This window comes from Mus pahari, chromosome 10, assembly GCF_900095145.1.
Source record: "Mus pahari chromosome 10, PAHARI_EIJ_v1.1, whole genome shotgun sequence".
In the NCBI taxonomy this organism is placed as follows: Eukaryota; Metazoa; Chordata; class Mammalia; order Rodentia; family Muridae; genus Mus; species Mus pahari.
Genome location: NC_034599.1, coordinates 111200315 through 111218132, shown reverse-complemented (window position 1 = coordinate 111218132; position 17818 = coordinate 111200315).

The following is a 17818-nucleotide window of genomic DNA, read 5'->3' as shown; positions in this document are numbered from 1 at the left end:
TTTTTTTTTTTTTTTTTTTGGTTGGGTTAAAGGAAGCTAGAGTTGAACATGTTCTTAGACTTATAAAGAATAGTTTTTTTGCCTTGAAGGTTTTTCCCAGTTTGAGAAAAATGTGTTGTGTCTCCAAATAAACAAATGTGTCATAAGAACTGGAAGCCAAGAGGCTAAAAACATCAAACCAAAGAAACAAAGCCTTAACACCTGCTGAGTGGTATATCAGTGCTTGGTGGAAAACAGAAGCCCACATCTGCTGCAGCTGCCTGGACTCCTAGAGCAGCAGGTAGGTCTGGGGAGAAAGCAAGACTGAGGAGGAGTGGGCGCTGACTGCGAGCCAGTGACTGTGGGGACTTCCTGATATTTGGTTTTAAGTCTCAAGTGAGACTGAATCACCCACTGTCACATCGCGGTCAGCATAATAATAGCTGACTTGGTTGGTACCCAACTGCTTGTGGTACCCAACTGCTTGTGGCACCCAACTGCTTGGTTGAGAGTGAACTTGGAACAGACCTCTTTGACTCTTGATTAGGAAACTGTATTTTTTTTTCTTTTTTTGCCTCACACCATATAGCTTTTATACAGATAAAAACATTTATAACAAATGAAGCTTGGAACTAGCTCAGCAGTGGGATAAGGAGGGGAAGCTGAAGCTCTGCAGCAAAGGGGGCAGATTGAGGGTGAGGTCTGCAGAGAGCATCTTCAAGAAGGACAGTAATACACTAGGATTCCCCTCCCTCCCTATTAAGAACAAAACCCACCAAGCAGGCTATCCTGGAAGCAAGTGCTAAAGACTCTGCTCCCATCTTCTATGAAATTGTAAGGAGATGACAGGAGAGAAGCTGTTCTCTTTGCAGTGCCCAAGTACTACAGGCAACACTGTAATCAATATGAATTTCAAACTCATGAAACTGTGAGGAACTTGGCTAATCTATCTGCGGTAAACCACAAGGTCTACTTTGTAAGCTGTGGGGCTTCCTGAACCTGCACAAAGGGTCTGTGAGCACATGGCATGGAGCGCTGTGATCTGAGCCTACATTACTGTAGGGTCTGTGAGCACGTGGTATGGAGTGCTGTGATCTGAGCCTACATCACTGTTGTTGTAGGGTCCCTCAAAGATCTATCATAAACCTGGTTTTCATGGACTGAGATGGGACCTCACCAAGATAAGCTCTCTCTCTGTCTCTGTCTCTGTCTGTCTCTGTCTCTCTGTCTCTCTCTCTGTATCTGTATCTCTGTCTTTCTGTTTCTCTGTCTCTCTTTGTCTTTCTGTCTCTCTCTGTCTCTGTTTCTCTCTCTCTCCCTCCCCCTGCCCCCAACTGATGACCATTTTGTTAACTTGGCAGAAGCCAGAATCAGCTGAACCTAGGAAAGAGGTAACGTTAACTGAGACGATGCCTCCATGAGATTGGCTGTGTGCAAGACTGTGAGGCAGGAGGATCACCATTGGCCAGGAGATCCTGGGAGCCATAAGAAAGCAGGCTGAGTCCTTCCTAGGAGAAGAAAGCCAGAAAGCAGCACCCACTCCCTGGCCTCTGCTTTAGTTTCTGCCTCCCAGTTCCTGCCCTGACTTCCCTAAGTGATGGGTTGTAACTTAGGAGTTATAAGACGAAATAAACATTTTTCCTCCCCAGTTGCTTTGTGCTCATGGTGTTTTATTGCAGCAAGAGGACAGCAAATTAAGGCATAAATATTTATTGTTACTTATGTGAATTTGTGTGACTGTATGCCATGCCCCTGGGTCTTGTATACCAGAAGAGGGCATCAGATTCCCTGGGGCTAGAGTTACAGGTGAATGTAAGCCACCTGATATGGGTATAGGGAATCAAAACTCTGGTCCTTGGGAGAGCTGCAGGTAGTTTAAGTACAGAGCCATCTCTTTTACATGTTCTTCTTAAAGTTTATCCTCGTAAGTATTTCATTTTATTTGGGATAGTTCTTAACTGGTATTTTATGTTCTATACTTCTGTTATTGTTGTTTTCCAGATAGGGGCTCATCGTGTAGCTTGGGCTGTCCTGGAACTTATCATATAGACCAGGCTGGCCTCAAACTCACAGAGACGTACTTGTCTCTCAAGTGCTAGGATTAAAGGCATGCGTCACTCTGCCCAGCTATGCTTTTGCTACAACATGTTCGCTGTTGATACAAAAAGTCAGTTGCTGTGTTGGTCTTGTGCACTGATCTTTGAAGAAGGTGATATTTAACATATTCATCAGTGTCTTACTTTGTCTAAATTACATCATATCTTGGGAAACTCTAAAGTGTTATCCATACTCATATTTTAACAATGTTCACACACTTCAACTTACCTCTGGAAAAAGGTTTAAGAGGTGAAAAATGCAAGTTATAATTTTAGTTCATGGATCATATAAATCATACCACATATTTAAGGCACTAATGAGATGTTTTGCAAAGCAGCCAGGAGAGAATATTTGGTAGACTGAATCTGAAGACTATATCAGAAAATGTCCCCAACCTAGGATTTCATTTCCTCTCACCTCTGCTTGTGCCCAGATATTCTCCAGGGCCCAAGAAGCCCTTGAATGACTTCCTCACCTGTAAATGGATCATGTCACACAAGTGCCTTCTAGTTCCTGCAACCATTTTCTCCTATAATATAATGATTCAGAGCGAGGCAGATGTACTATACCAACACAGGATTACAGGATTTTCTGTCTTCCCGTGTTTTAAATACTTAAGACCCATTTTCAACTAGGAAAACACTTTTAGATTTTTAGCATCAAGGTGAGATATGTATTATCAAACTAGGCTCTCTAGCCATGTTTCTGGGGAACAGGAGTTAATTATATCACACCATGCAGGAGTGAGTGGCCCTTCCATCCAGGCCAACTGGGCATTATTACAAGAACAAGTAATTGCCCTGCCTTTCATCAGGCGCCTAGATCATTAGAACACAAGATTATTAAACTAAGACCCTACCAATTTAACTGCTCAATGATGGAGTCTATTAGACCATCTGCTGCCTTATCAACAAGGCGCGGCAGGTCCAGGCAACTGTATACCTAACGTGCAGCATTGTAACGCTCCCAACTGGTCCATATACCGATCTGAAATGATTGTTATTTAATTGCTGGGGCTAACAAGCAACCCAGCAGTTGTTCCTCAGCTGTTAGGAAGACTTGCCAGAATGAACTATTTGGTTTAGAAAGAGCCACCTCACAACGCCAGGTTATTTCAAATCACATCGTGCAGGCCAGATTCGGGACACATTGTTTTTTCCCCAGCCACCCCTAGCCATGGCCAACCACTGGGTAAAAGAAGAAAAACAGTCCCCTCCTCTCTTCTCCTTTCCTGTCCTCTGCCTGCCTCGACCTGTCTGTGAACCAGGACTCTGGCTCCTTACACACAAGTCTTTCTTTGAATAAAGCCTGGGCAGTCGTTGTCCCTTTGTCCTTTCTTGTCACTAGCCTTGCTGCCAGGGCATGTGTAAGTCTAGCCTTGGCTAGATACTGAATTTAAATCCAGAAAGAATTTTCAAGGCAAGGCAAAGATGACTGATGGGACCAGACATGGTACTGCCAGGCTTGAAAAACACCAACCAGGCAGTGGGGTTAACTGCATACCTATTGCTCTTCTCCCAAATTTGTATGTTGACATCTTGACCCCAGTAATGCCACCTATGACTATATTATGAGGTTTTCATGACTCTATTTGGGGCTTAAAGAGGCATTTGGGGTCAAATCAGGCCATACATGTGAGCCCAAATCTATTACGACTGGTGTTCCTATAAGGTGGTATTAAGGTAGTGACATACCTAAGCTCCTAATAACTCAGAGAAAAGATGTCTACCTGCAAGCCAAGGGGAGACCTTGGAAGATACCACTTCACTGACACCATCGTCTTAGACTCCTAGGCCCCCAGGATGGATAGACAACAGTTATCTGTCCATCCTTGTCGGAGGCTCTATTTTGGCAGCTTTAGTAAAGTGACGAGTCATAGAGAATCTGAAGAAAGGGTGACTGATTAGGGACAATGGGAAGGTAAAAGCAAAAGAGAAGCTCTTTCAATTACTCGAGGGAGAGACCTACAAAACAAACCTGGAGACGGTTGCCTGCTTGGCCGGGCGGGAGGCCTTAATGAAGACCAGGGGCTTCCGTTTTGGCTTGACTTACTTTTAGGTGAAAGCTGGATTGATTTCTGCTTTGTCCCCACACAGCTTGCACGAGCGACTGGCCACTGCCAAGCTTGGGCTAGGGGTGGGGGTGGGGGGCGGCTTTGTCACTGTGCACGTGAAGCCCTTGGGGCAGGCTGCTAACCAAACACCCCTGTGTCAGCAGCCTTTAACCTGATGTAGGAATTCAGCCTCCTTTCTGGCCAGCAAATCAATTCATCCCCGAGAGAAGAAACCTCGGGGATAAAAATTCACACACCATCAGGAATTCAAAACCTCACCTCGTGCAAGACTGCCTTCCAACAATTTGGAATAATGATATACCTCGACACAAAGACCCGAAGCACAAAGAACATCTCAGCAGATGGTCAGCTCTGTCCCCAGCTGAACAGGGTGCAATGGACCTATCAAAACACATGTGAGCATGGTACTTTCATCTTTATCCCAAAATCCAAGGCTCACTAACAAGTTTCACTTCACTCGGATTTGGAGGGAGATGTGAACCAGACTTCTCCCACCAATTTAAGCGTGTGACCATCTTTTTTAGGTCCATAAGCAATAAATAGCATCTTGCTTGATGACACTCCGGTGCTTCCTCCAATGGCTTCCTAGCAACCTACCTGACATATATCACGTGCAAGCACCTCCCTAGCCACCAGAATTATTTGCAGCAGCGATCATGAAGTGAGTAATAAACACACAGACACACCCAAATAAACACAGAGATTAAACATCTTCTTTTGTTTAACCTCACACATCTAGTCATGTTAGTGAAGAAGAAGAATAAAATACTAAAGTTTAAGAAGCGAGGGGGAGAATGTGTTAATACTGTTTAGTTAAGTAAGACATTTAGGTAACTAATGCCACAGCATCAGCTAAACCTGGTAGCTTCTGGGTTAATGTATCTCTATCTCTCTTTTTAAAAAACAAATCACTCCATTTGTTTTTGTTTTGTTTTTATTTTGGGGGTTGTTTGTTAGTTTTTGAGACACAGTTTCCCTGTGTAGCCCTGGCTGTCCTGAAACTCACTCTGTAGATCCGGCTGGCCTCAAACTCAGAGATCCACCTGACTCTGCCTCCTAAGTGCTGGGTTTAAAGGCATGCATCCCTACCCCCACACTACAAAATCATCTCTTAATTAAAAATCAGAAAGGAAGGGCTGGTGAGATGACTCAGTTAGCAAAGTGCTGGCCATGCACACATGAAGACCAGAGTTTGACTCCCAGAATCCAGTAAAAACATCTAGCATGACCCTGTGCTCCTGTAATCCCAGAACTGAGGAGGTGCAGACAGTTCCGCCCTTTGGTCTTACTGGCCAGCCAGTCTAGATATTAGACGAGTTCCAGGCCAAGTGTTTCAAAAAACATGGTAGGCAGAGTATAGGGAAGGATACCTGAGGTCTTCTTACACACACACACGCACACACACACACACACACACTCACACACACACACGCACACACACACACACACNACACACACACACACGCGCACACACACACACACTCACATGCACACACACACACGCACACACACATACACACACGCACACACGCACACACGCACACACGCACACACGCACACACGCACTCACACGCACACTGAGTCTACCTGAACAACCTGAAGAAGAAGTAGGAAAATTGGCCTCACTTGCCAGGAAGAGGGGACTGGTATTATCCTGGGCAAAGCAGGGGTTGTAAGAGGAGTGAACAGGAATATTCTAGGAGGTTCTGGCAAGTTCTGTCTCCTATCCAGGGGTACTGGCTGTACAAGCTGTTCCTTGTACACAGATGCTTTTCAGTAAGTGTACCAATTAATCAAAAAAAAATTTTAAAAAACAATAACAACATAATATGAAAGAATGGTGCATTTGAACACAGGAAACAATCAGAAAAACCTGGTAGTGGCTGATCCTGATTGTTAACTTGACAGACCTGGGAGGTGGAACTCTCAGCTGAAGAACTGTCTCAATCGGACTGTCCTGTGGGCATGTCTGTGGGGCCGTCTTCTTGACTGCTAATTGATGGACAAGGGCCCAGCCCACTGTGGGCGGTACCATTCCTAGGCAGGTGGCCTGAGCTGTATGAGAAGTAAGATGTATGTGCTGTACATGAGCCGGAGAGCAAGCCAGTAAGCTCTCTGTGGTCTTTGCTTCAGTTCCTGCCTCCAGGTTACTGCTTGAGTTCCTGCCCTGGCATCCTTTGACAATGGACTATGATCAGTAAAATGGAATATACTCTGTTCTTCTCTATGGTGCTTTGGGTCATAATGTTCATTACAGGGCCAGACACCAACCTAGAACAACCCTCCTCAGAGTTGAGTATATAATTTGTTTTCTCACAGCCCATCATTCTCCAAAGCCTCAAGTTCTTATCAGTTTGTTTTGACTAGTTATTTCTACCTGGGGAAGTAAAAACAGCTTTATAAATATGGTCAGTGGCATTCTGGGCTCCAAACACATTTCTTATATCTACAAACTAGGCTGACTCTAGCTAGAATGATCTTTTGTTGTTAAAACAGTAACAAGGTATTCATCATTTCTTTGCTTTGATCTCTCCTGTCATGGTTCCCCTATCTTCACATTATTTCCAGATGTTATGCTTCTTCTTTCAAGCTCCCAGGTAAATGAAGAATTGTCTCACCTGCTCTTAAGCTTAGTCAGTTGGTTTGTCTTTACCATGCAGGCTGCCCTGAAGTTTAACAGTGATGCCCCTGGATGTCTGAGTGCCCTGGGGCCCCCTCCAGCCTCAGCCTGGGTTGCCTTTCCCCTAGCTTTCCCATGGATTCTGCTCTCTCCTGAAAGGAGGGAATTAATAAGCGAGGATCGTCTGTGCTGGGTGAGAGAGACCCTGTGGGAGGAGTAGAGAGGACAGAGGATGAACAGCAGTGGGTAGGCGAGCCACACTGAGTCCCAGGCTTGCTGTAACCTAACCCAACAGTAACTGACAAACACTTCTGACTGGGCTTCCCAGGGCCTGAGACCAACAGCAGCAAGGGCAGGGTGACCTTGGGAGGTTATTGTGGGTCTGCTCCACGCCAGGCCCTGGGTGGCACGCTGTCTCTGGTTCTGTGTGCTTGGAACACCAAGTCAATGGCATGGGGATTTCCATCACTGTTTCGCAGAGGAACAGAGACTGCTGGGAGGGAGCCTTACATTTTCTCCAAGGGCCAGTATCTCTCCAGGGAGCAGCTAAGAGGTAAAATACCCAGAAACCAGGGAAGGCAGTACAGATACAGTAGGGTCATTTAGTTATTTGAGAGTTCTTTTTTTTTTTTTATTTAAATATGGGGTTCTGGTACCTTAGGCTAGCTCCAATATTACTGCATAGTTAAGGCTGTCCTTGAACTGCTGATCCTCTGGCTTCCACTTCCCAAGTGCCGGGATTTCAGGAGAGTACCAACTTGCAGACTTTCTGGAGTGTCAGGGCCTTACACACAGAGCTCTTGCTTGTTAAGCAAACACCCTACCAGCCGAGCCCTATCCAGTTTCTGTGTTTGAAGTAAAAGAAGAAGAGTACCACAGAAGTTCAGTCCCACAAAACAAACTAGAGGCAGTGGATTGAGTGGGAAGTCGTGTTCACGTACAAGGAAAATCTTGTTGATTAAAGGAGAGTGATACAACCTTAGACAGTGATGGTAGAGACTGTCACACCTCCTCCAGACCCAACAGGAGTTAGACTAAGGTCAGTCTTTCAGACAGACTTGGGAGAGTTCATTGGAAGGTTGCATGGCAGATTGGGCAGACATACTAAAGAATGCGAGTCTCTTTTCAAGTACACGCTGGTATAAATGAGGGAAGCCTGGAAGAGCCACACCAGTGATACACTTGCTGGCCTGATTCAGTCCTTCACTCAGCTGAAATCTGGAACACAAAATATCAAACAAGCTTCTTTGTGAACCAAGAGATCCGTGGAAACATCTCTGAGAATGGAGGATGGAGCTGGTGTCTGAGAGACCAGACATAAAGCAAGAATGGAGTTCTGCTCCTGTAACGCCTGTCATGGCATTTTGGGGCCTTTCGCTAAGAAGAGGAAGAGGAGTACACAGAGGGCAATTGTGACATTTGTGTGGAACTGGTGTCATTACTAGAGGATGTATGCTTTCTGATCATTTGGCTCAGAGGCAGGAGTGCTGTTGGGATCTATATTGAATGAGATTCTTTTGTTATCAAACACAGGATGGCTCTTGACTCTCTAGGATACACACACACACACACACACACACATACACACAAAGTGTTCTTTCTTATTTTGTAAAGATAAGAATCTCAACATTTATACAAGACCAGCAATGACTACAGGTATCAACTCTCTTACTAAGAAATCCAAATAGGAAACTGACTTTAGCCTCCATCTTAGCTCCGAGGCTACTCAGACACACAAAGAAACATAGAATTGTTCGTGTTCTTGTTACTGAGTTCAAGGGGAGGTAAGGTAACCACCACTGTTACAGCAGCCTTTGATCGATCTAGAAGTAATGAGCATGCACTTACGTATGAACAAAACGATTGTTAGTTATACTGCAGTGAATCACAGCACAGGGCGTGACACCTGTAGCACATCCTCCATTGTGCCTGCAAGCCGCAGCTTAATGCTTTGTGAAGACCTGCAGTGGGTGGGGCATGTGCCTGCCGTGTTCCTGCCAGCACCAACGTACTACTCCTCTGTGAGATAGCTCATGCGTTTGTCTCTCTGAGTTTTGCTGAATAAAGCAGAGCTTTGGTACACACTTTGTACATGTAGAACATGACTAGAGAGATGCAGGTCTAGTAGGCATGCTGTACTGGCTGGTTTTGTGTGTCAACTTGATATGGGCTGGAGTTATCACAGAGAAAGGAGCCTCCTTTGAGGAAATGCCTCCATGAGATCCAGCTGTAAGGTATTTTCTCAATTAGTGATCAAGTGGGGAGGGCCCATTGTGGGTGGTGCCATCCCTGGGCTGGTAGTCCTGGGTTCTATAAGAAAGCAGGCTGAGCAAACCAGGGAAGGCAAGTCAGTAAGAAACATCCCTCCATGGCCTCTGCATCAGCTCCTGCTTCCTGACCTGCTTCAGTTCCAGTCCTGACTTCCTTTGGTGATGAACAGCTATGTGGAAATGTAAGCTGAATAAACCCTTTCCTTCCCAACTTGCTTCTTGGTCATGATGTTTTGTCCAGGAATAGAAACCTTGATTAAGACATATGGGGTCCATGCCATAGAACCAATACAGTGTTGAACACTCCCCCTTCTCATTCCCTCACTGGGCATGGCGCAGGAAGATGGAAAAGGGATTGATGGTGACCACTCTACTCTGGTGACTTCATGTAACTTGTCATCCTAGAACTCACATATTTTTTCTCCTCTAATGTTTTGAGGGTGGAAGGTCCAATACAAGAATCTTACCCAAGGAATCATTCAGTCATGGTTCTAAAGCCAGGCCGCAAGCTATGTTTCTTCTTTGTGACCATTTATTCTACAAGTATTTATTGATACCTAAAGAGACTAGAAACAGTCAGAGATGCTTGGTGTGTATCTGTAAGCAAAACAAAACTTGGCCCATGGGAAACTTGTATCCTATACAAGGATGGGCACTGAAATGTCATGACAAACTGGGGGTGACAGTACACTAGACGGAGGCTAGCAATGGGGTGAAAAATCAGAGTAAGACCATCCACTGACATGCAATATGGCAAAGGAATGGGGAAGCAAAACAATAAAACCAAAGTTACAGGTCAATCCGCAGGAACACATTGCTTAGTTTTGAGTTATTCCATCTAGAATTTAAAGGGAGGGAACATCAACTCTAAATATCACTATTTTTTCCCTGAATAAGTTTGCAATTTTCACAGGTAGGACATGGACAGGGACTTGGGTGTTATCAGGCCACCCTAAACCAATGAATGGATAGCGACTTAGTCAACCTGGCTTTCTGACTCAGTCCTGCTGTTATTGGGGCTTAGCTGTCCTGGCGGGGAGCTTACTCTGTCAGCAATATAGTGCAACTACCCTAACACCATGTAAGGGGCAGGTTAAAGGCATCCAGTTGATGCACTTCTTGTAAGTTGATTTCCAGAAAGCAATGGCTACCCTTCGTCTGACTGGGAGAGGGAGTATGCTCCCGAAAGATGACAACTCAGCCCAAGCTGCCAACTACAGGAGGAGATGCTCTTTGAATGGGAAATAATGCATCTCTTGGGCTATCTTTGTGTCAACATCATCGCCAACCACATATCACACCCTAACATTCACCATCCTCAAATCCACAACCATGTCTCCTACTAGCTGACCCAGGGACAATGAGGGAAGCCCTCTGGAATAAGGCACAGGGGGACAGAGTGACCATTGAATCCACCGAGTTGTTTTTTCTTCTTTTATAAACTGTCATATGGCAAGATACTCGGAGGTCTCAATGCTGTCACCTATTCAGTCAGCCCAGATGATCCAGAATCGCCATCTCAGTTATATCATAGCTCCAGGCAAGAGCATGTCACTCTCTTTATTCCCAGCTTCCAACAAGCTGCTTAGGCAGATGCTAAATGTGGCCGTCCCTGCCACGGTGGGTAGAGTGGCCTTTGTGTGGGTTAATTGAGCCCCCACTCCATTTAATAGGCTGTTGAAGTCTTATTGAAACAGAGCTAGTGCTGCAGGTTAAATACATTGCAGCGCTCTTGTTAATCCGCTCATTAGCAGGGCTGGAAAGCGTCTCTGGAGCTGTGAGTTTGCATATATTAACAGGGAGATCTCCGCTTGAGCGCTATCAATAAAACCACAAAGCAAGTTTGCAAATAGCGAAGTAACAGGAATACCGGCCTAGGTGCCTTAAAAAAATAAACATTAATAACTGATAAATCTATAGTCACACACAAGAGGGGATGAGGATGAGCTAGGAAGAGATGTCTGCTATCTCGGCAGGCTGAAGACAGAATCCAGACCGACGCCATCTTACTGCAGAGGGTACAGGGCAGAGATGAACCAGGAAACCATGTGAATGAGCTGAGGATGGCCCACATTTCTACTCGAGACAGCAGAGTGATCTGCTTTTTATGAGGTAGTCGAACATGATAAAGGAATTTAGGGTCTCCAGGCCACGCAGGGGAATAGTGACCGTATAATCATTTCAGCAAGCACGTGGCATGAGAAGGAGCCTCCGGAGGACAGAATACCTGGTGCCAGCAGGGCATGGGGGCAAGGCACCTGAGAAAAGGAGTGAGGGATACAAGTACGCTCAACTGAAGACTGCCCTTCACCTGTGTGGGTGACACAGGACCCCTGACAGAGGAGGAGGCAGGAGGGTATTACAAATGGAGATAGAATCCAACAAGGCTCACTGCGTGGCCCAAAGACAAGAGCTGCTGTCAGCTGTCCCAACTGATGCCACACAGTCGATGCTCGTCTAAAACACATGCTCTATGTGTGGTACCAGGAGCAGAGCGGGGCTCTTGTGGCTTTTGAGGGTGCAGCAGAGCTGCATGTTTGGGGGGGAGGGCTTTCTGCACACCGACTGGTCAAGTTGGAAGAGTTTGCACTCCCTACTGAAGTTGGAAGATAAATAACAGGGAACAGGAATGTGGCTCAGTCAGTAGCATGCTTGCCTAACACACATGAGGTCCTGGGTTTGATCCCCAGCAGAGCATACAATGGTGTGGTGGCACAAACCTATAATCCCAGCATTATGGCCGGGGGAACCAGGAAGATCAGAAGTTCAAGGTCATCCTCAACTACATGGTGGGTGGGCATCAGCATAGGCTACCTCAGTTAAGCACCTCCTGCTCTGCTCTGGAATTCACTAGAAATCATGTTCTTCAATGTATGTTTGCATCTTTGCCTGAAGTCTTTGCTGATTGTAGGCAATACGTTTTATTTATCTATCTTGACAACTTCAGAGGCTGAGTTCAGTAGAACTGTGTCATGATTTGGGGGTTTCCTGAAGCCTCAGGTAGGAGTAAAGTCACGTGACTTTTGTCTTCTGTGCCACACTTCTGTCAGCTGACATAAGGATCCCCCAAGCCCACCCACAGTGTCACCATGAGGAGCTCCTTTTGAGGTAGACAAACAGTATTCTGTTGGCTGTCACGTTGCCTTTATCCACGAGGCAGCTGATGGGTATGTAGGCTGACTCCACAGGGAAAAGCCTTCTATTGGAAGAGATCATCAGAGGCCTTTTTAACTCACAAGGCAGGCACATCACTGTGACCTGGGAGGTAAGGAGGAGTGTGGTGTCTCAGGTCCAGTCCAGCCCCTCTGCCTCAGAGCCTGCACTTGGCTCCCCTAGGCTGATCTTGGTCACGCTGAGGGTTGAGAAACTTTCCTCAGAGACTGCGCTGCTGGAAAAAGAGACAGTTTTGTTAAAGAAAGTTAGAATGTCAAAGAAATGTCTGCACTCCCCTCTTTGTCATAGGGCTGTTCACAATGACTATGGGGAGTCAGCCTACATGTCCATCAGCTGCCACGTGGATAAAGGCAACGTGACATCCAACAGAATACCGTTTCTCTACCTCAAAAGGAGCTCCTCAAGGTGACACTGTGGGTGGGCTTGGGGATCCTTATGTCAACTGACGGAAGTGTGGCACAGAAGACAAAAGTCATGTGACTTTATGTGAGGCTGAGAACGCCCACCTCTGGGCTAAATTTCCCTGCTGGGTTGAAATACCCAGCATGTATGGTTAAATGAATCATAACTTAGTAAAGGCGAGTTTTAAAAGATCTGTGTAACCAACTCTCATCGATATATTTTCATTAACCCACTGCTGTTATGAGGCAGTGTAGATAAAAAGTCAACAAAAATATATTGTTAGCATATGCTCTAAGTGTGCACATTCATGGGCAGCACACATTCTTACTCGCTCAGAATCAATGCTTGTCATAGCACTAGAGGACATACTGGAACCCCCACCTAGCAGCTCTCTTAGGCATCAGCATCCTGCCAATTCCATTAAGTCAGGTACCAAACAATTGGTTTTCCTGGCCTGTTTAAAGGGTTCTGATTCTAGCTTAGTCAGCCAGTTTTCAAGGCTGCACTAAAGCCTGCTGGCTACTCTACAGCTTCCATCGTTTCAGATCAAGTGCCCCGAATGAAAATGTCATTACTCAGCTCAGGTTCCAGTCTTCTAAGGTCTACGTGCTTCACTTCTCTTTAGGAAACAGGTTTATTTTAGTCTCCGGTCACATTCCCATATTTGCAGAGCAAATGCCACTGGTTGTAAAATAAACAAACAAACAACACGCAAGAGTGAAATTTCATAACCAAACAATAAGCATGACCGATGTTGGGCGGAAGGAGAAACTGAATGCGACTGGCTTTCTTCTCTTCGCATCTCCTCTGCTCTCTTCTATGATCTTGATTGTCAGGGAGTCTCCTTGTCATCTCACTGCTCTCTCAGGGAACCTTGGACTGGAAGAGGGAAATTCTGACTGGAGAATTCCCCAGTATTGTGTTGCCCCAGTTGAAACCGATCACATTTATCAAACACCACAGAAGTGCTAATTTTATGCATTGTTAGCCACAGTTAATGCAATCAAGGGAACACCTCTGTCTGTGTGTGTTGTGGGCATGTGCATGTGTGCCTGTGTGTGTGCACCTGTGTGTGGGAGAGAGAGAGGGGAGAGAGAGAGAGAGAGAGAGAGAGAGAGAGAGAGAGAGAGAGAGAGAGAGAGACTGGAGAGGTTACAGTGGAGGTTCATGGGGACTTCTGTCCCTTTAAGGGAAGACATGAGGATGTCCATACCAACTGGACTGCTAACAGTTCCTGACAAAGTCTCAATAGTCAATGGAAATTTGAGAGAGAAGGAGACTAAAACACTTCTTAAAGTGGAAAACAAACCAAACCAGATAGCAAGGCCACAGCAACCACACGGCAGAGCAACCACACGGCAGAACTTCTACTTGCTCTGTGGTCACAGAAGCACAGTTCTGAAACACTCATAGTTTACTTTCTGAGGCAAAAATCCAAATAGTACATACAGAACAGAGCAGTAAAAACTAAAGAGTCTGTGGGAAGAAGAGAGCAAAAGAAGGAAAAAAAAAGGACAAAATGAAAGATGAGGAGGGGGAAGAGAAGGATGAGAAGGCGAGGAGGGGGATAAATGTGCCAGCAGAGCTGACTGAGATGCAGTGAGCTCTCTGACGTCAGAGAGCAAGTACAGTTCCTATCATAGATGATTGCGGTGATGTAGGATGGAAAAGTGGTGGACGGAACACAACGTGAGATTGGATTGGGTTATTGTAGTAGTTATGGGTTTTTAGAAAATACTCCATATGTAGGTCTCTCTCTCTCTCTCTCTCTCTCTCTCTCTCTCTCTCTCTCTCTCTCTCTCTCTCTTATACACACATACCAAGTGTTCTTCTGTCTGATCTAGTCGATGAGGGCCACTTGGAACAAAAGGCTAAATTTCTCAGTCTCTGATGGATTAGGGTGCCCTGCTCATCTGTCCATGGATATCAGGACACAGACTCTGGGACTTTTGCCAATTGTCCTACAGATCCTCAGGTCTGTGAGCAGAGTTGAACTACCAGATTACCTGGATTTTAGATCTTCCCAGTCAGGTGAGGGCATTATACTGGCCCTCTGCTTCTTCAGGTTGCAGACAGGATGCCCTCTGGAGAATATTTAATGCTTTTACAATCATATAGATCAATCCTCCTAGTAAATCTATCTATCTACCTATCTACCAATCTACCTATCTACCTATCTACCTATCTATCTATCATCTATCATCTATCTATCTATCTATCTATCTATCTATCTATCTATCTATCTATCTATCTATATATCTAATGTATTCATTATTCATCTATCTACCTTCACCCTTCATTGTTTTTTACTTCCTTCCTTTCTTTTTTCATTCTTTCTCTCCACTCATCCTTTCTTACTTTTTTTAGAATGCACCAAACATATTTGCATTTATTTTCTTTTTTAAAAAACAAACGACAAAACCCCAAATTACCAGCTTTTTTAAACCTAACCTTAACATTACATATTTAAACAATAGTCAAACTGATGAGACATGCACAGCTAGAAAACATCCTTAGTCTACACTAAAGCAGAAATGTATTATCATTGATGCAGTAATAGCTTTCATCACTAAATACCATGATGCTTTGGAATGGTAGGGTCTATCGTATGATGCTGGAGGTGTGTAATTGACTTTTTGATTTTGATTTTATAGGGGATTATAGTTAAGTGATTTGATAAAATCTCAGAAGTGACTGAACTTTGGACTTTGAACATTGTTGAGACTGTTATAGACTCTGGGACTTTTGAAGTTGGACTAAATGTACTTTTCATTATGTTATGGCTAGGTATGACCGCCATAATTGTATCACAATGATAATTGTATCGTTTTCAGCCAAGGCCAAAATTTAACCATGTAACATCTCAGACATCTTTGCCTCATAGTTTCATCTTCCCAAAATATTACTTAGGTTCCGTCTCCTGCTAACTCATGTTTGAACAAACCTCTGGGGGCCAAGGGATATAATGTGGTGGTTTGGATATGCCTGGCCCTATTAGGAGGTGTGGCCTTGCTGGAGGAAGTGTGTCACTGAGGGGCTGGACTTTAACATCCTTCTTTAGCTGCTGTCTTCTCCTAGACGCCTTCAGATGAAGATGCAGATCTCTCAGCTCCTCCTGCACCATGCCTGCCTAGATGCCACCATATTCCTCCCTTGATGATAATGGGCTGAATTGCTGAACTTGCAAGCCAGCCCCAATTAAATGTTGTCTTTTATAAGAGTTGCCTTGGTCATGGTGTCTCATCACAGCAATGGAAACCTTAACTAAGACAGCACGGATTTTATGGTCTTACAGTAGCAACTGTGAACAAACACACAGGGCAAGGAAAACAACATTTCATCCTTGATGTTCATCTTTAACACTTAGTGAAGAAATCATCTTAGTGTGACAAAAGCCAGACTACACTATAGATAGCACCTGAGAGGGCACGTTATGTTTCCAAGCAGTTTTGGGAGTTTTAGCTATCACAGCAGAAAGCAAAAGAACAATAGAGGTATACCCACTGAGAAGCGGTTCTCTTCCTAGAACACAAGTGAATCCTGAAGACACTGGATCTGCTGGTCACTTCCCCTCAGCTGTCCGACGCTCTGAAATTAGAGTATTTTGCATGTTTGGTGCATGAACACCCTTGTCAGTAACCCTACATTTCTGAGGACAGATTCTTCAGCTCTTTATTTGCCCCTTTGAAAACATGGCTAGCTTCAAGGCTGAGAAGATGCCTCCATGGCTAAACTATTCGCCATGCTAGCCTGAAGGCTAAGAAGATGCCTCCATGGCTAAACTATTCACCATGCTAGCCTGAAGGCTAAGAAAATGCCTCCATGGCTAATCTGTTCGCCATGCTAGCTGGAGGACTAGAATTTGTATCCCTGGAACCCTATAAATAAATGTGGCTATGCCAGCCCACCTGTAATTCCAGTCTCATAGGGTAGAGACAGGACCTCCAGAGCAATCTGATTATTGAGACCTACTACTGACAAGCGCTGGGGTTGATGGAGAGAGGCCACGCCTGCTGCGTAAGGTGGGAGATCAATGGAGACAAATTCTTAACCTAAACCTAGATCCCCCACAAGCACATGAATGTATATCCATGTGCAACCCCCTCTATAGGTGCCCAGGTATACACACACACACACACACACACACATACACACTATACAACGCACACACTCATACACACACACTCTCACACAGTCACACACATACAATACACAATGCACACATATTCACACACTCTCATACACACACACTTACATACACACACATGTACACACACATGCCTGCAAACACACGCATACACACTCACACACAATTCTTACACTCACACAACTTAAACATATTCATATACAAATACACACACTCACACCCCTACATACACACACAAATGAAAAAAATAAAGCCCCATAATTTTTACATGTATTTGAGTCCTTTTGAACAACAGGAAGGATTTAATAGAATTTATGCAATATTTGGTGCATGATTAAACTAGAGGTTTTTAGGAACATGAAACAAGCCATTGGGTTAAGTCTAACAGTGAATATGACACTAATAAATGGCTTTTGCGATTTTTGACAAACCAGGATATCTCTGGATCTAAGCATAGTGATGTCCGCAACTAAGTTTTTAAATTATTTTTTAAGTTATCTAGAGAAAAATAGCTTTTAAAAAAAAGGGTTATCTGTTTATTTATTTATTTATTTATTTATTTATTTATTTATTTATTTATATGAGCACACTGTAGCTGTCTTTAGACACACCAGAAGAGGGCATCGGATCTCATTACGGATGGTTGTGAGCCACCATGTGGTTGCTGGGATTTGAACTCAGGACCTTTGGAAGAGCAGTCAGGGCTCTTATCCACAAAATATCTTAGTGAAACTCCCAACTCAGGCTTTTATGTGCTTTGGGGGAGGGCATATAATAGTGTGCAAACAACAGCCAAGGAATAAGGATTTAGGGTTTTAGTTGGTTTCATTTTACAGAGGAAAAATGAAGTCTGAGATGTAGCTGGATGCCTGAGACTGTCTGTCATATATGAGGTGCTGTGACTCCTGAGTGTGTGTCTGTCATATGTGAGGTGCTGTGACCCCTGAGTGTGTGTCTGTCATATGTGAGGTGCTGTGACCCCTGAGTGTGTGTCTGTCATATATGAGGTTCTGTGTGACCCCTGAGTGTGTGGCTGTCATGTGTGAGGTGCTGTG